Raw genomic sequence first — 20,339 nt, forward strand, 5'->3', positions numbered from 1 at the left:
CACAAATGTACAAGTACAACTTGATTGTGTTGCGTGGATTAAGAAACAAAGAACCAATTAAAAAATTCTGGAACCAATTAAAAAATTCTGTGTGGAAACCGTGTGTGTGACCTGGTAATTCAGTGTGGCTTATCACAAATGTACAAGTACAACTTGATTGTGTTGTGTGGATTAAGAATTAAACAAAGAACCAATTAAAAAATTCTGTGTGGAAACCGTGTGTGTGACCCTGGTAATTCAGTGTGGCTTATCACAAATGTACAAGTACAACTTGATAGCATCAAGCAAGCCATAGATATTAACTTCTATCTATAACTAGGCCTTTCTTGTCAGTCCCTTCCACGAAGTAAAGCAAATACAACTAAAAGATATAGGATTAGCCTTAGACTTAAATAAAAATACAAAAAAATACAAAATTCAATCCTCTACATTAGAGAGAGAAAAAAAAAACTTTTAATTATTCTTTTGTAATTTTCGAAATTATTTGATTGTAATATTTATCCTTTCGTTTAGATAGTTGATGCGTGTTCAAGAGTAGATTTTTTAGGCAAAGATTACTAGTAGTAGTAGGACTAGAAATCTAGGACTTACCAGTTATTAATAGGATATAATTTAAGCTTTCAACGATATAAAGATTTTATTTTTAAATTTTTTTTTTTGGGTGGAAACTAATCAGCAATTAGAGCCTATAAATTACCTTGCTTAATTAAGGGCTTTCTCATTTCAGTTTTAACTCCTGAGTTTAGATAGGTCATAAGATTGTAAGTTTGAGTGAGATGGAGGGTGTTGATGCTATAGAAGAAGAAAGCTCACAAGAAAAAATTCATGTAGAAGAAAAAGAACAAGAACATGAAGTTGATCAACCTGGGATTCACAATGGTCTCAAATGTAAAAAACTCTCTTGGAAAAATCTTATTAGACTTGATTCTTTTGATTTGGAGGCTGATAGATTCAACTCTAATCAAGGCCTTGGATCTTCTCAGGTATTATTTTTTGTTTTCTCTTTTTTACTTTTCGTTTATCTTGTTATTCTTATGATATCTATAGTCTATTCTAAAAATTATAGGACTAATGTAATTTTAGATAAGCAATAAACTAATAAGTTAGTGTAGAAAAAAAAAAAAAAAAACTAATCCAATTATTATTATTGTTATTATTTCGTTTCCAATATGATATTTGAAGTGTTGGAGTGCAGGCCTTGGATTGGGGAAGCATAATGAAACTAGCATTTCAGAGCATTGGGGTTGTGTATGGTGATTTGGGCACGTCGCCTTTGTATGTGTTACCAGGCATTTTTCCTACTGGGGTTAAGCACAATGATGATATACTTGGTGTGCTGTCTCTAATCTTTTACTCGCTCATGTTAATTATTTTGATCAAGTATGTTTTCATTGTGCTGAAAGCCAACGATAACGGCGATGGTAATTGATAATCTTCTCTCATGCTTAGCAATTTGTTTTAATAGATTAGTTATTGTAGTTCTTGGATTCTCATTTTTATTGCTAGATGATAATTAGAAAGAAATTAATATTTCTTGATGATAAGACTTGCACACAAAATAAAAATGACATTGGGTGATGCTATATTAGTGTGTCAATAATAATGCTTTGAACTTTGAATGGTGTTGATATGTTATATATTGAATTGCTAGCAAGGAATACATTGTCATCAAACTATTCATTATTTTATAATGGAAATTGTATTGTTGTAGGAGGAACTTTTGCTCTATATTCTCTCATATGCCGCTATGCCAAGGTCAGCTTGACGCCCAACCAGCAGGCTGAAGACAAAGAAGTGTCTAACTACCGACTAGATGTGCCAAACTGACGGCTGAAGAGAGCATCCTTTATTAAATCTATGCTTGAGAGTAACCAAATACTAAAGTATTTCATCTTGTTCATGACCATGCTTGGCACCTCCATGGTGATTGGAGATGGCATCCTCACACCATGCATATCAGGTACAATAGAGTGATATTCCTAAGTCCTACTTATCTCTTTACTGTTGGTTAAGATGGTGTAAAAATTAAGTTGTTTATTCAATTCATTTAGCTTAGTTTCAATTATTTATAACTTCACATTTCATGAACTCTTTGTATCTAATATTCTGAATAATAATTTACATTATGATTTCCTCCTTGTGTAGTATTGTCAGCAATGGGGGGAGTTAAGGAAGCTACTAGTGCGCTTACTGATAATACGATCATGTGGATTTCAGTAGGAATCTTGATTATTTTTTTTGAAGTTCAGAGATTTGGGACAGATAAAATTGGCTATAGTTTTGCTCCAGTACTAACAATTTGGTTTCTTTTCATCGAAACTATTGGCATGTACAACTTTGTGAAGCATGATCTAGGGGTTATCAAGGCAATCAATCCAATGTATATTGTTGACTATTTCATTAGGAATAAGAAGGATGCGTGGATCTCTCTTGGAGGCGTCATCTTATGCCTAACAGGTGTGTATCATAATCTCATCTCATTGTTTAAGCACTTTGAATGTACATAAATAAGATGTAGTGATGGACTTGTTGCATAGCTATTGTCTTAGGTTTCAGCTTTAGAAACATACGATTTACGGTAGTGATTGGAATTATTTCTAAAATCATAGTAAATTTTAATAAGAAAAAATCCTTGATGATTTAAGCACAATGCTCCTAGAAAAATGGTTAAGTCCATCTTCATTACCAGTCCATCTCAAATCCCAAATTATCCCTGATTGTGCTTTCGCTGCAAATTTATGGTTTCCTTTATTAAGAACATGCTTTAAATTTTCTACAAATGTCTTGTCCAGGACTTTGAACTTACTTTGAATAGTCCTAACAGATGACTGTTGTCTTAGGTATTGTTTGAAGTTTCATAAACCAATAAATTTATGGAAATATGCAAAACAGACTCATTGGAGGTTTAAGTTAAGTTCAAACAGGACTCTTTGCACTTTTAAATTAATGTTATTGACTACTGAGGAACATTAGTCTCATTGTCACAATTGACAGAAGTGATGAAGGGATCAATTTTGTCATTCTTGATATCTTAAGAACCAACAGCACTAAACCAAGAGTACAATGGATATGTTTGAAATTTGCCTAAACCTCATGCTCTTTTTTACTATTGTAAACTAAAAAATATTAGTTTTGCTTATTTGTTTAGGACTAATCCTATAGTTGCTACTCATGTGGTGAACTTGGTCAAACAATGTCAGGTTCTGAAGCATTGTTTGCAGATCTTGGTCACTTCAATGTTCGTTCAATTCAAATAAGCTCATGCACTATAGTTTTTCCCTCGATTGTTCTTGCCTACTTTGGTCAAGCTTCATATCTCCGGAAACACAATCAGGATGCTAGCAATGCCTTTTATAGTTCTGTTCCAAGTACGTTTACTGTTCCTTATAATATGGTTTTTTTTTTTCCTCTTGCTATCATATTAAGGTGGTATCTTTATTTTCATATGACTCTCTCTTATGCAGAACCACTGTACTGGCCAATGTTTATTGTGGCTGTAATGGCAGCCATCATTGCTAGTCAGTCGTTAATCTCCGCTTCTTTCTCCATCGTCCAACAATCTTTGGCCCTTGGGTGTTTCCCACGGGTTAAGGTAGTGCACACATCTGCTAAATACAAAGGGCAAGTCTATGTACCAGAGATCAACACCCTTCTCATGTTGGCTTGTGTGGGTGTCACTCTTGGCTTCAAAAATACATTGAAGATAGGGAACGCTTATGGTAAATCACCTCAAACTTTTCTTTATTTTTTAATATAAATTTAGAATTCTGAGAGGTAGTAAAAAACAATTGTACAATTTTTTGGATTTATTTGGATGTTGATATGAATTAAGACTTGTCGAAACTCAAAAGCTATAAAAATATTGAGAGCCTTGTGGCTTAGCGTCATGCATTACCTGGAGAGAACCTTATTCAAAATCCTCTTCCCATGATGATGATGATGATGATGATGTTTCAAAGCAATGAAGTGTCCTAATATGAAGTTAAAGTAGTCAAAAAATGTCTTTTATGCTTGTTTATGAGAGTTTATTTTCATTGACTTTTTAGGTTTTGAAATTAAGTTAGGAAAAAGTTGCTTCAAAACGTTGTACATAAGCTAAATAAACATAATAAACAACTAAATTCCATCATACAGTTCATTCAAATGAACACTTAAAGTTGTATTCTTTGTATCAATATGTTATTTTACTATGTTCTGTTGTGAAGAGTGAAAACATTTTCTGTTAGCTTCCTTTTGAATTCTACATGTGCAAGTCTTTCCAACTTTTTTTCTTGATATTCTTTCAACAGGAATTGCAGTGGCATTTGTATTTACAATCACATCTTCATTTCTTCTCCTTGTGATGGTCATGATATGGAAGACAAACATCTACTTGATCATCATGTATGCTCTAACTATAGGGCTCTTGGAATTCCTTTTCTTGAGCTCAGTACTCTACAAGTTTGTTGATGGAGGGTACCTTCCTCTATTGTTTGCCTTGACTCTTGTGATCATTATGTATTTATGGAACTATGGCTACCGGAAGAAGTACAAGTATGAACTAGAAAACAAAGTTTCTACTCGTAAATTGGTGGAGGTAGCCTCTAATCCTAGCATCCATCGAGTTCCGGGTGTTGCCCTATTTTACATTGAGCTTGTCCATGGAATTTCCCCTATATTCACCCACTATGTTGCGAATGTACCAGCTTTACACTCAGTTCTTGTCTTTGTTTCAATCAAGTATCTAACCATTAGCACAGTCCCTCCAGAGGAACGCTTTTTGTTTGGACGAATAGAGCATCATGAGCTAGGCATTTTCCGATGTGTTGTGAGGTATGGATATAAGGATTCAAGATTTGAGTGTGAGTTTTTTAAGGAGATGTTGGTGAATCAATTGAAGGAGTTCATACGAAATGATCTGCTCAAGCCTAATGAATTAGCTGATAACAAAGAAGTAGAAAAGGTTGATGAAGAAATGGTGCAAAGAGAGATGGGAATTGTGGATGATGCACTAAAATTTGGGGATGTTGTTTATCTAATGGGTGAAAATGAAGTGATGGCTTCAAAGGGGTCTAGCCTTTTGAAGAAGTTAGCTATAAACTATGCCTATAATTGGTTGAAAAGATGTGTGAGACAAGTAGATGAAGTTTTCATGATTCCTCGCAATCGTCTTCTCAAGGTAGGGATGACTTATGAGGTCTAGACTTTTTGATCAGTTTGTTGTGATCTTCTTTCAACTTGGTTTGCTAATGGCATGAAAAACCATTTCAAATACCATGTAGTGTTTGATGCCACTGCAACCACTGTAGTTTTTAAATATCATGTAGTATTTTTTTTTCTTTCATATAACAATAAAATATGGATCTAGCTATATTGTGCTAATTCAAGGCATGAAATGGGAATTAATATTTTAAATGTAATTTTGCAAGGATGGATAAAAGTTTTTGTGTTTGACATTTTAAATGCATGTGCTTGACTGCTTAATTATTAGTTCGGAGTACAAATAAGTTATACCATGATAAGCAATAAATTATAAAAGATCATAACTAGTTGTTGAGAGACTGATTCCTAGATAAGTAATAAACTAGGTTGTTACCCTTGCTTACAATCTAAAATCTAAATCGAATCCAAATCATTTCTAATTGTAGCTTGAGTTTTTGTAATGTTCATTTTAATTTTTGTGCCGAGTGACACATTCATAATACTTAATGTGAATGTTGAGATGGTCTGCTTACTCACCTAAGTAAAATCACCTTATCATCATTATTATTGAATGTTTCCATACGTAACCACCGGTTATAGGCTTACAATCTTAAAAAACCAATATGTTTTTAAGGATTGTGTGTGTTACAACTTACAAGGATTAGGACTAGCTTAATTACCCAACTGTTACTAGAACAACATAAAATAAACATTTCTTTTTCCAAATCTAATTAACATATTATATTTATTTGCGACATTGAGAAATTCAAAAAATAAATTAAATAAACAATATTAAAACCAATATATTTCTTAATTATAAAACTTAAAATTCTAAATTTATTTTATTCAAAACACTAAAATTATTATAAACTCTTTAACATTACATTGCTTTTTTTTTTTACACCTACAAATTAAAATTTCTGAAAACATAAAAATTATAGGTATTAATTAAAGTCTTTTAATTTCAAAAATAAATTAACAAGGGTAAGGTTAAAAAAAAAAAAAAAAAAAAAAACCTCAATTGTACCTAATCCAATCTCAGAAAAGGCTCAATCATGCGTAAAACAAAATCATATAAAGGGATTTTGGCCCAATACAATTGAGCGACTCAAACTACTTGAGTCAACAAGCCAACCATAGGACAAGGTTTCTCTCTAAACTAGTATGGAGAGAAATCCTTCAAACTTCTCCTATATCTTTTTATTGGATGTGAATTTTGAAAATTTAACTGTTGGATTGCATGTTTTTTATGTTCTTAGCATGCATGTCAAATTTTGTTTAAATAAGATTTTATTTACTATTTGATCAATAAATTTATTTTTTATCTATAATTTTAGATCACAAAAACTTGAAATTTAAATTAGATTGATAACATAGCTATTGATTTTTATAAAATTTTCAAGAATGGAGGATATAATAAGAAAATGCAAGTCAACAGTTAGATTTTCAAAATTCATACCCAATAAAAAATATAAGAGACATTTAAAGGGTTTTTCTCCAAACTACCTTGAAATTTGCTCTTGGAATTGACCAAACCGATATGTGGAGTGATTAAAAAAGGGTCAATTTTACCAACCACAATGAATCATGTACAACTTTACCCAAAAGTAGCCCTAGACTAGGTGACATTAGAGATATATATATATATTCTTAATGTGAATTTTGTAGGGCAATGTAAATACTTTGGACGTTTATTTGAAATTTTTTTTTTAATATTTTAAATTTGGTTAATTATTTAGTTTTTTGTTTGTCTATAGTTTTTAAAACCTACATTGCAATTATACTATGCCCAACTTTTTATCTTTTCAAATAATTCGATAATTACAACGGTAAAAGAGAGATTTGAACCAGAGATGTCATAGAAACACTAGAATATGCTAATTAGTTGAGGTACAAGACTCTTGACCAACTTGTTTTTTAAGAAAAACTAGTTAGTAACTTAGGTCCCGTTTGGTTTAGAGCTAACTCAAACTCAGTTCTCAGTTCTCATAACTCAAACTCAAAACTCATAACTCAATTTTCAAACTCAATTTCACTCAAAAAATGCAAATCACATGTTTGGGTTGAGTTCTCAATTACATATCTCTACCACTTTTCCCCAAACCCGTGGACCCCACCACTGACATTACCCACTATTGTGTCTATTGCTACCCGCGTCTCTCCGTCTCTATCTCTCTATCTTCTCCCTCCCTTCAACCCACAACCACTCACTGGCACCATCAACCACTACCAATCCACCACCACTAACCCAGCCACCAGCTACCATCAACCACTACAAACCGATCCACCACCACAAACACAGCAACCATCAACAAAACCCATTCATTAACAAACCCAGCAACCAACAACAAAACCCATTTATCAACCATTGACAAAATCAAAACCCATTCATCAAAATCAAAATAAAACCCATCAATAGAACCCATCAACCATCAACAAAACCCATTCATCAACCATCGAAAAAATCAAAACCCATTCATCAAAATAAAAATAAAACCCAACACCGGTGACAAAATCATAGTGACAAAATCAAAACCCAGCTTCGGTGATCATGGTCTTGGTGTTTTGAGGCTCTCGCTTTGATGGTGGCGGCGGAACTATATTGAACCAGCACCGGCAATCATAGTCTCGTGGTTTTCCTTTTCTGGGTCATTGGCTTGTGGCAGCGAAACTGGGCTAAACTGATCTCTGGTCTCTAGTCTTGGCTTAGTCCGATTCACCGGCGTCCCTTTTCTTTTCTGGTCTTGCTCTCTCTTTGGGTCAATGAGAAGAGAGAGCTCTAGGTAAAAGAAAAAAAAAATGAAGGAGAAGTGACAGAGAACGGGTTGGAGAGAGAAACTTTACTTGATGGGACAAGTCATACGGGTGGGCTCCACGAGGTCAAAAGATTTACAGAAATGCCACTGAACTCAAACTCAGTTTGAGGGGTGAAAACAAAAAACAACATTTTGCTGTTTTTGGTTTTCATGTTTTTCACTCAACCCAAATTGAGTTTGAGTGATGAGAACTCAGTTTGAGTGATGAAAACAGGCTAATCCAAACGGGCCCTTAGTAACCCATGCAATGCACAACACAATATGATTTTTTTTTTTAATCTTTTGCTATTTGTTAAAATATGAAATATGATAATTATATTAACAATTAATAGGCATTTATTAGACCTTATGAAAAAGAAGATATTTATTAAGATTTTGGCTTACATCTAGTTAATTTTTAACGGCACATCTCCTTTACTTTTTAACAAACGGGCTGAGATTAACGCTCTGTTTGTTTCGAAGTAAAATATTTACAAATGTAAAATATTTTACAAGTAAAAAATTTTACAGTAAAATATTTTCAGTAAAACATTTTCAGTAAAACATTTTCAAGTGTTTGGATTGTCCTAAACTCTTGAAAATCCAAGAACAAATCAGCCACCACCAACCACCATGCAAGCATAAACCAACACCGGATGTAAGCACAAACCACCACTAACGGTACCAAATCCAAATTCCAGATTAAGAAGAAGGATAATGAAAAAAAGCCATCATTATTGTTGCTAGCAAAACCCAACGCTTCAAATCACCGCAATAGCCACCCACACCACCACAACAAAGAGAAGAAGAAAAAAAATCCAAGATCAATGATAAACCCAGCCCAATCGGCCACCATCAACACTGGAACCCAACCCCAACGCACCACCATTGAACTGATGAACCATCGATCACCCAACACTATACCTAGCCACCAAATTCAAAACTAAACCCAGCAACGCCATACCCAGCCATCAAAACCCAACACCGAAACCCACCTAACAAACTCAAAACTCAAAACTAAACCCAACAACGCCATACCCAGCCACCAAAACCCAAAACCAAACCCACTACCGATGACCCACCTATCTAAATCTGAGAGATGCGGCCTGAAAGAAATGGATTGCCAGAGAGATCAACGCTGACCGCCTCATCACTCACCAGTAGGAGTCCCAATGGACTGCCGAAGAGAAGAAAAGAGAGGACGGAGAACTTGAGAGTAAGAAGGGATAGTAGTTGTGGGAGAGGGAGAGCAAAAATTGAGAGGGACTGAGGATTGAGGAAGTTGAAGAATCGGGTAAGAGGGAGAAGAGCAAATGTAAAATATTTTACCAAAAATTTAAGTGTAAAATATTTTACACAAATTTGTCTGGTTGATTTAGTTGACCGAAAATATTTTACTTTTGACTAAATGTTTTACTACAAAACAAACACTGTAAAATGGGAAAATATTTTCCTGAAAATATTTTACATCGAAACAAACAAAGCGTAAGCCATGACATTTTTCTTTTGGGCAAATTAACGCCTGCCAAGGTTTCTTGAGTGAAAAAAAAAAAAAAAAAAAAACACACTGACATAAGGGTAACGCAAATTGCAGAAAGCTTGAGATCTATCTTCGTCAATGTCTTAATTTTTCTTCTTCAGATAAACTCAGAAAGAAGTCCAAAAGGGATCCACATCCTTTCTTCGTTCTATTCTTTCGCTTGTAATCAAACGGCATGGTAAGCATAATCCCAACGGCCAAATCTCAGTCTCAAAAGAAAAAAGAAAGAGAGAAGCAATTGTTTTCTAATTTATCAGTCCACGCTATTCCCTTGGATTGAATTAAAAAATCAACGCTGACTGACCTCCAAAATCAAAGACATAAATAGAGACTTGAAGCTAAAAATGGAATACTTGTTAAAACTCTGTATGTGATTAAATCTATGATTTTTTTTTCTTTTTTAGTTTCTGTGAAGAAGTAGAGGACATTGACGAAAATATCTCATTTTTTTTTTTCGATTCTTTTATTCAAATAAATTTCCTTGGTTTCACTGGCAAAGAATGAAATCTTCACATCATGTAGCCTAGTCACTAAGGCAAGCGTAACCAAACTGGATCCGAGTAGGAAAAAGCATGGTAAAGATGAAACCTTCTCTTCATAGAGGAAAAGATCTCGAGTTTGGCAAACGATTTCTGGGGTAGTTAGAGGCTTGGACTTGAAGAGGCCATTCATCATCTTCGTAGTCAACACTGAACTCTGAAGGAACCACTGTCTTGGTTGCTTCAGAGGTCTGCCTTTTCTTTTTAAAATAACGTGTACTTCCTTTTTAATCTTAGCCGTTTGTTAAGTTTATTAAAAGCAAAGGAAATGTCTTGTTAAAAAATAACTGGTTGTAAACCAAACCCATTTATTATACAGGGAACTATCTATTTTACCATTTAATGAAGATATGAAGTGTCAAGATTCTATGGAGGGTTTAAATGTAGAATAAAAATTAAATCAGTTAATATATATATATATATATATATATATGAAAATAATGACATGTAAAATTATAGAACTGTAAAAACTTATGTGACAAAATATTAAAAGATTAAAAAAAAAAAAAATCAAATGCCTTCAATTGTATATATCCCTAACTCTACATACAAAATGAAAAAAAAGAGTTGTAAGAAAAAAAGAAAGAAATTATGAGAGTTTGTTTTTAAAAATAAAATTGAACTTTTATTAAAAGGTATGTACTCTGAATAATCTTAAAATAAATGAGTTATACATGGAAAGGAATGATTATTAGAAGGGAAAAAAAAAAGGAGACGTTAATACTTTTTTTTTTTTTTTTTTTGATACCAAAGAAGACAACTTCAATTAGGGGTGTCCAAGCAGACCCGGAACCCGATCAACCCGCCCAATCCGTCCGACCCGGCCCGAAAACCGTCCGACCCGATGCCGGCGACGGTCGGTAGCAAATCTTCCCCCATAAAACCCGATGCCGGCGGGTTGGTTGACGGGTTTGAGCATGAAAAACCGAGAAAAACCGACCCGACCGGAAAACTCTCAGAATTTCTATTCTCTGCCGATTTGAGTGGTTACTGGTTTGATTTTGTCCTATCTCCTCGAGTTACACTAAGATCTTGCCGGATCTCTTCGAGATCTGGCGTGATCTCGTTGAGATCTCGCTGGATCTATTTCGAGATCTGCCGAGATCTCTTCAAGATCCGGCCTGATCTCATTGAGATCCGGTCAAATCCAGCAAAAACCAAAGATTTTGGCAAAATCCGGCGACGATTTTTGTAAAATCCAGCTACCATTCACACAGTCTGAAACCGACCAATACCCGACTGGAACCCGATGACATCCGACCACCCGATCCGCTGCCTTCGGCGGGTCGGCTGCGGGTCCAAGTTTTGGAGACCCGATCTGGTCGGGTCGGTTCCGGGTTGGGCACAAACCTGACCCAGACCGACCCGTGGACAGCCCTAACTTCAATAACAGAAACATAACCAGTACACACAATAAGGACATCAGGCATTAGGATTTAGCCTGCACCTATGTACAGGGAAACAAGTGGTGATATAAGCTAAATCTGTTACATGGCTAACTACATAGGTAGGAACAAAATGGAAGTCTATGAGTATTCCTTGATTTCGAAGAGGGGTTATATCTGCAATCAAAGTCTTCTGATGCCAACTTGGCTCTCTGTACTGCTTGCAGACCTGTGTGAGGTCCTTACAACAATTCAACACAAGCATTCTGTTATATCCCAGCTCCAGGGCCTTAACCATTGATTTTCCAATAGCATGCTGTATTGCAAGACAATAGGTCTTCCTGCCACAACTAGCACCACCTGTGAACAATCTTCTTCCATCCACTGTTGTTGCCTCAAAAGCATAGGCACTCCTTTTGGTTTTCCTATTGATAGAAGCTGTTACCTTTATGACAAGCTGCCAATCTTGGTTTGTGAATTGCTGCTGAGTTTGTTGTCTACAACTGGACCTCTGACTTTGGCTATTGTTAAAAACTTCCTGATACCTGCACAAGAGAGATTGGGATGTTAGAAGAACTTCCATTGGATTAGGATCCTTCCCTTGATGAAGAACCTGATTCCTATGGTTCCATATAGACCATAGAGTTGTGAAGAAGGATTGCAAAATTCCCAATATAGTAGATTCTCTAGGATCATTCTACCTAACACAAAACTCCACCCATTGATTGATTGACAGATTGAAGGAATCAGAAGTTCTTATCTTCAGGTTTGATCCATACCACACAGCTCGAGCAAATTGGCATTTAAAAAAAAAAAAGATGATTAAGAGATTCCTCCTCCTCATTGCATAAAAGACGCTTGATACAGTGATGCCCCTGTTAACCAGAACCTCAAGGACTTGTAAACTTCCATGAAGTAATTTCCAAATGAAGTTCAGGATTTTGAGAGGAAGCTTAACTTTCCAAATTCTTTCCCAGACCTCATTTTCAATACCAAAGTATCTATGGTTCTGTGTAGAAGTAGGGTACTGCTCTTTGAGAAGCAATTGATATGCTTTCTTAACCTTATAGTCTCCTGAATTTGAATGCTTCCAAATGAGTTTGTCATCCATATTTGGTAGTCTAGATATAGGTAGAAGCAGAATCTCCTTAGCTACCCGTGGGTGATATATCTTCCTAATTAACTCCACCTTCCATGATTTAGTCTCTTGGTCAATAAGGTCAGCAACTGAACCATTGGACATATTGTTTTCCGTTAGAATAAGTTCTGAAGCTTGGTACCAGTCAGGATGAGTCAGGGGAATTTGATGCCCACTTCCAACCAACCATTTGCCTTGAAGGCAGGATTTTGAGTAACCACAATATTTTTCCAAATCCAAGAGTGGGTAGGTTTAGGTTTGTACTCGCTTAAGGAATTGGATGAATAGTATTTTCTTTGAAAAGTTCTTGCTAGAAGGGAATTGGGATTATGCTGGATTCTCCAAAATTGTTTAGCAATCATGGCTTGATTAACTAGACTAAATTTTTTCAACCCAAACCCTCCCCTACATTTAGGTTGGCAGATCTTATCCCAGTTAATAAGATGAAGCTTCCTATCACCTAGATCATGACCCTACTAGAAAGCCCTAGTAATAGCATCAAGCTTGTTACATATAGTTTCAGGAATTTTAAGACAGGAAAAAGAATACAAAGGCATGGCTTGAAGAACAGAAGCAATCAAAGTAGCTCTACCAGCTTGGGATAAGAGTTTGGCTTTCCAACATTGAAGTTTGCCTTGTACTCTATCAATTATATCCTGAAAATCCTTTACCCTTCTTCCCCTAAGCTTGAAGCTGATTCCTAGGTATTTGGTTGGATGTTGGACAAGATTAACTTGAAGTGAGGAGACAATAGCTACTTGGACCCCTTGAGGAGTGTTAGGTGAGCAAAAAAGGTCAGATTTGTTGAAATTAATGGCCTGTACAGATAATGAACAATACCACAGAATAGTCCTCCTAAGATTGGATAAAGAGCTTTTGTCAATTTGGAAAAAGAACAAAGAACCATCAGCAAATAAAAGGTGTGTAAAGGATAGTCCATTCCTATCCACACGGATCCCTTTAATGTTCCCAAGATTTTCCTCATTTAAGAGAGCAAGGAAAGTATATTTGCACAAAAAAGGAATAGATAAGGTGAAAGAGGGTCACCTTGCCTAAGACCTCTAGTAGGGTTAAAAAATTGAGAAGGACTCCCATTAATTAGTAGAGCATATTGCACTGTGCTAACACACTCCTTAATCCACTTGATCCAACAATTACTAAAGTTCATGGAAATAAGCACAGCCTTAAGAAACTTCCAATTGACCCTATCATAAGCCTCGGACATATCAATCCTCAAAGATCCATATCCTTTTTTCCTACCTTTCTTCTTTTTCAAGGTGTCATAGATCTCATGTGCAAGCAGAATATTATCAGTAATTATCCTACCCTTAATGAAGGCATTCTGATATGGAGTTATAAGCTAATCCATCAAAGGTTTAAGTCTAGAGACAAGGATTTTGGATATGATCTTGTAGGTAACATTGTAGAGGCTAATAGGTCTGAACTGAGTAGCCTCCTCAATAGGAAAGGTCTTAGGAATGAGGGTGATGAAGGTTTGATTAAGGGACTTAAGCATGGTGCCTGAGTGAAAGAAGGCATGCACATAGTTAAAGATGTCCTGCTCTACAACACTCCAAAAGTTAAAGATGTCCTGCTCTACAACACTCCAAAATTCTTGATATAATAGAGCTAGTAATCTATCAGGGCTAGGAGCCTTGTGGGATCCTAATTGAAAAACTGCCTCTTCAATCTCAGCATTTGTCACTTGCCTATCAAGGTGTTGTTTTTGGGATTGGTCTAGTTTTGGTATTGAAAGAGCTTCTAATTCCCTTAAAATACTATGCACATCCTTTAAATCAGACTCATTGTATTGGGATTTGAAATGATCAACCAAGAGTGCCTCAATTTCATTCAAATCTTCTATTTGTTGTCCATCAGACTTCTTCAGCATTGTTATTTTAGTCCTGGCTCTTCTCTGTTTCACTAAGGTCTAAAAATACTTGGTATTCCTATCACCTTGGATGATCCAATCACTATGAGCCTTTTGTGACCACATAAGTTCTTCCTTAATCATGAGATTTTCAATCTCTTCTCTTAAAGTTTTTTTAGCTTTAATATCCTCAATAGAAGAGATTGCATTTTGGATTTCTTGCAATTTCCTTTGTTTTTTCTTTTAAATCCCTATCCACCCTTCCAAAGGTATTCCTATTCCAATTAATGAACTGCCTCCTAACATTTTTGATTTTTTGTTGCAGTATGTAGGCCCTTGACCCCTGTGTGTGAGTAGTCCATGAATGTTGTGCCACAGTTTTACATTCAGCATGAGTGAGCCACATCCTCTCAAATCTGAAAGGTCTTTTCCTAAAAGGTTGTCTTAGATCAAAATCTAACAAAATGGCCCCATGATCAGATCTTATAATAGGTTGGTTTTGAAGGTCATAGTGAGGGTAAGTATTAATCCAATCAACAGAAGCATAGGCTCTGTCCAACCTTTCCATAACAAAGGTACCATCGTCATGCCTATTCGTCCAGGTATACTTCTAGCCTTTAGCTTCTAATTCATAAAGCTCTAAATCAAATAAAGTTTGTTGGAGTAATTCAGCACCCATAATCTTTCTAGATTTAAACCCAAACTTCTCATTTTGGGAGAGGATTTGGTTAAAATCCCCAATGCACAGCCAGTTCTTATAAGCAATTCTACTAATAGATTTTAAATCTGACCAAACTATGTCTCTCTTAGACGGAATTGGATGCCCATAAATAAAGGAAATAGATAGTGGGCTACCTCTATTATCAAGGAGATTTGCATGGATCAGGTGTTTGTAGCCGTATTGAATGCTTAGCTTGTAAGGTGACATCCATCCCAGAAGTAGTCCACAACTAAGGCCTTCTCTAGGGACTTCCCAACCCTCCATAAAGCCACATTTTTCCAAAAGTTGTTTGCCTTTGTCCTTACTTAGCCGTGTCTCCATCAAAAATATGATATTTGGACTGCTTACTTGGGCCTTTTTTTGGCATTGCAGAACTGTAGAAGGGCTGCCCATTCCTCTACAGTTCTAGCTTAGGAATTTCATAGTTGCTGGGGAAGCTATTGAAGGCCAGCTTCTCGAAGCCTTGAACTAGAGCTAGATTTTGCCTCAAAAGATACCATCTGATCTGAATCCTTTTCCTCATGTGTCATCTCCTTGTCAAACACAACACATAGAATTCTCTGCTTGATATTCCTTCCAAATTTGCCAATTTCCTTTCTGATTCTCTTCCTAGAGCAAGGTTTTGAAGTCTCCATTCCATCTAGCATAGGTCTAGACTCATTACACCAGAGGCTAGGTGTTTGGATAGTGGGGGTGGGTGTTGTGTGTGAAGTGGGAGGTCCTGGACCCAGGGTCAATTGTTCAAATGAGCCCAAATCTCTTACATTGGGCCCTAACTCAATGGGTACATCACTGCCCAAATTCCCACCCTGAAGGCCTTTCTGTGTCACTCCTTAACCAGAATTTCTTATCTGTGTTGCCATCAGCCCAGGCCCATTACTTGAATCCCCTAATTCAAATCTAAACCTCCCTCTGTCTACCCGTTGAACTAGGTTTTCAATGTAGGAGTCAGGGGACTCAGGAATACATCCTTTCTCCTAACCATGGCACTGCATGACCTCTGGACGAGTCTCATTTAATTTATCCAGGTTGAACAGGATTGCAGTAGTATCACTACCTGATTATAAGTCCACAAAATGTGGGTTAAAGCTCTGTCCATTAGTGATGAAAGGATCACTGCCCTCTATCCAAGCCCATTGTAAATTAGAATTTGTAGGTGGTTGCCAGGATGTTTTGTTTGAGATGGGTGGTATGTTGGTGTCAACAGGGGTATTATGGTTACCCAGAATGTCATTTAAATGCTCTTGGTTGGATTCCATTATGGCAGGGGAGTTAACAGGGGTTTGGGGCACAGTGGGTGGTTCAATAGGTATATTCTGAGAAAGTTGGATATTTTGGTCTGTGATGTTAAGGTTCAGTACGTTAATTGCTGTATGTATGATGGAAGTGGGATTGGCTTGAATCGGATTAGATGGTAAATTGGTTGCATGTTGGAAATGGGATGTGCTAGGTGTACTGGGTTCAGGGTATTCATTAAAGAGATGATGATTATAAGCTTGTTGAGGGTTTTAGGTTAACTGTCCAAAACGAAATTGAGTAGTCCATCGTCTCTGATGATTATGAAAAGCACGAAGTTCATTTGTGAACTGAGGTTGAAGCCCATCAAACCTGTACTGGGCTTGATATAGTTCTTGTATTTGAAGCCTCTGTCTAAACAACATTACCTCCACATCATCCAAAATTGTGAGAGCAATGCCCCCTTGTATGCCTGATTAGCCCACATCTCGTACACGACTTGTGGAGACACTTATAACAACATTGTATCCAAACCCTTGACCCATCATCCAAACGGAGCATGAACCTAACAATCAATGGTAGCCACGGATTAATACGAACCTTGATCCTCATGAAACGAATATTCCTAGGAAGAGTATCTTCCCAATCCACGCGCTACACTATGCCCATCATCTTGCCCATTCTCTCCACTAACTTAGGGTATTGGTACTCTAAAGGCAATCCGTGGAACTGAACCCATATGGAGACGAAGTTAATTTTCAAATTCCCTAATATTAGATTAGGTCTCCACCTTTCTACCACCAAAAGGGCACCATCCACAGCCCAAAGGTCCTTCATGGCAGATGTGGTGAAGATCCTCCAGAAACTCACAATGGAAAATGTAGAAGTAAGAATCCCTATCAACAATAGTTACATTCCCTCTGATCCGCCATACATGGTTGATAATGTGTTGTAAATGATAAACGAAGTATTTTCTATAGTTTATTATAAACCCAATGGCACAAAAGTTCCAAAGTTCCCTTTGACTTGCAACATCCTCTGCATTAGGTATAACCAAAGGACCATGCCTTGCAAAAGGCACCTCATCTTCATCGCTTGATAATAGATCAGACTCCATTTCTTCTTCAAACAAATCAGTACTGAAATTGGAGTCACTACTGTCAGTCCATCCATACTCTCTGACGTTGATGTTGTTGTCCATTAAAAGATGGTCACTTGGAGTTTTAGGAGGAAACTGGTTACATGCACAATCTCAAGACAGGAAGACACTGGTTACATGCGTAGTCTCAAGACAGAAGATAGTCACAGAATGATGCAGCTAGTGAGATATTAATACTTTAAATGAATAGTAGTACTATTTAATTAATTTTAAATGAGTATTAATACATTTAAAAATATATATATTTATATATATAAAGAGTCACATTAATACTTATATATTTTGAGTAATGCTACAGGTATAAACTATTTCACAATATTTTTACAAATGTGGCAAATTCTTACTCGTTCTAACATGGATCGATCCATCACTAACATCACATTTTTACTTATAATAACTATTTGGAAAATTCTAAAGCCATATCAGTAGTTTGTAATAATGTTGTAAAATAGTTTGTGTCTGTAGCAATACTCATATATTTTCATGAACATATGCTTTAAAAACTCATGAAATTAATGAGTTATATATGGTAGAATAAAAGTGAATATTATCAGGAAAATGATTAGACATTAATGCTCCTGAGCTTTTAAACTTTTTTTTTTAATATAAAAAAAAAATGAGGTAGTCGATTTTTTTTTTTGGAGAAAAAGGATGAAAATTCCATTCATATATGAGGTAAATATGTAAAAAAAAAAAAAAAAAAATTAATATTTTTTTATATAAAATATGTGGGTGTTAATTGAGTAAAATTTAAACAAAATTTTAAATTTTTTATTAACAAATATAGGAGGAGGGGGGATTTTTTAAAAAGGCCAAAGGGCCCTTTTTCTCTGCAATTTTATATATAAAAATAAACTTCTTTTTTTTCCATTTTTTGAGAGAGTTTTAATAAAAAGATAAACGTATCTAAATGCACAAGAAAAAAAGAATAGCCTGGTGAAAATTAGGAAACAAAGTGGCAAGGTGTAATTAAAAATTTTGAGTGAAACCGTGTGTGTGGGATTGAATACAAATTTACCTTGCCATTTTTTATGTTTTACTTTATACTGTATCATTGTGGTATGTCATGCGTTTTTTTTTTAATTTTAAAATTCAATTATTTTATAAGGGAAGTAAAAAGAATAAATGATAAAGTTGTAAATGGAGTACGAAGTGGAATACAATTTTTTTTTTTTAAATTAAAGTGGAATACAAAAAGTGATACAAATAATTTGTATTATCATGACTGGTCAATCATAGAATGAAAATTCTCTATCCAATTTTTTATGTTCCACTTTTTTTTTTAAATTTAATTTTTACTCTACTTTATATAATAAACTTGTTGCATACTATTTTTTCTTTCTTCATAATATAAACAAAGAATAAAATGAAAAAAAAAAAAATTGGATACATATCATTATGCAATTTTTTTTTGGTTGAGAAAAATATCATTATACAATTAGTTTAGTATAAAGTAAAACATTAAATATTGAACAAAGTTATAGTCCAATAATAATGACATTCGTTATGGTGTCATAAGCATATGATTCAAACCTCACCCCCTCTCTCCCACTATCTATCCATTTGATAAATAAAGAGAAATTGAAAAAAAGGAATAAAAATTGTCTGCCCATAAAAGTTGGACCTATGGCATTTTACAATTGGTGGAGCACAACTTGATATATATATATATATATATATATATATATATACCATGCATGCTATATAAAAACTCCTATCCATAACTTCTCAACCCCTTGCATTTAAGTAAAGCAATTAAAGTAGAATACAAGAAATGAGTCACTTTTGGAAATCATAATATTGTTTTATTTACTGTAACAAATATTAGACTACTTACAAAATTAAATCTCTACCATATAGGCTAGTGCAAAATTTAAATATCTAACAAGGTTGCTATTTTTCTTTATAAGAATTTGATAGTTACAGAAATTATGATTAAAAAGAAAAGCAAAAAATATCACTAATTTGCAATAGACTTATCAATTAATAGGCTATTACTTGGAGGATTTTAGAACCCATAAATAAACTTGCTTTGAGAGCTTTCTCATTTCCATCAAAAGTCCTATGTCCTGAAGCTTTAGATAGGTCAAAATATTGTGTTTTCGATTGGGATGGAGGATAGTGACTTCATAGAAGAAAGGTTGCACGTTTTTAGACCCTCTAAAACACAATCAAATTAACCTAGTCAATTAGTTAAGTGATTATTTAGTCAAATTATTCAAATCTAGGTTAACACAAATATATCATATCATTGTAAAGTGCGGAAAATAAATAACACAATAATATGATAACCCAGAAAAACCAAATCGGTAAAAAACCTGGGGAGGATTTAACCAAACTATCCTCAAGGTAAAACAGATCCATTATAAAAGAATTGAAGTTTACACAATAGTGACTTAGACTACTAACATCCTATTGCTACCTCAAGTAGGAAACTAACTACCACGATTACATGACAGCTCCGAGTCCACGGACTACTTCTTTCTTGGATTCATAACAAGTACAAGCACTCCCACTTGTGTATCTTTAAGCTCTTTATGCAGCAACCGAACTAATCATCAAGTTCTTGACATAATCTTGATTCTTGATAACCCTAAGTATATGTGAAGGCAAACACCTCTAGATCTCATAAGAGATTCACATACACAGCATAAACAACAACTATAAAACGTGACTAGGGTTTTTCGTTTTATACTTAAGGCAAAACATAAAACCCTACACATCAAATGGGCTTGGGCTGAGTTGGAAAATTTTACAGAAAAACAATCAGCACGA

At 35.1% G+C, this 20,339-nt stretch overlaps 1 pseudogene; it reads left to right on the plus strand.

The window, feature by feature from the left end:
* Window positions 1–776: 776 nt before the first annotated feature.
* Window positions 777–5,182, plus strand: LOC115993891 (annotated as a pseudogene).
* Window positions 5,183–20,339: the final 15,157 nt, after the last annotated feature.

This window comes from Quercus lobata, chromosome 6, assembly GCF_001633185.2.
Source record: "Quercus lobata isolate SW786 chromosome 6, ValleyOak3.0 Primary Assembly, whole genome shotgun sequence".
Classification (NCBI taxonomy): domain Eukaryota; kingdom Viridiplantae; phylum Streptophyta; class Magnoliopsida; order Fagales; family Fagaceae; genus Quercus; species Quercus lobata.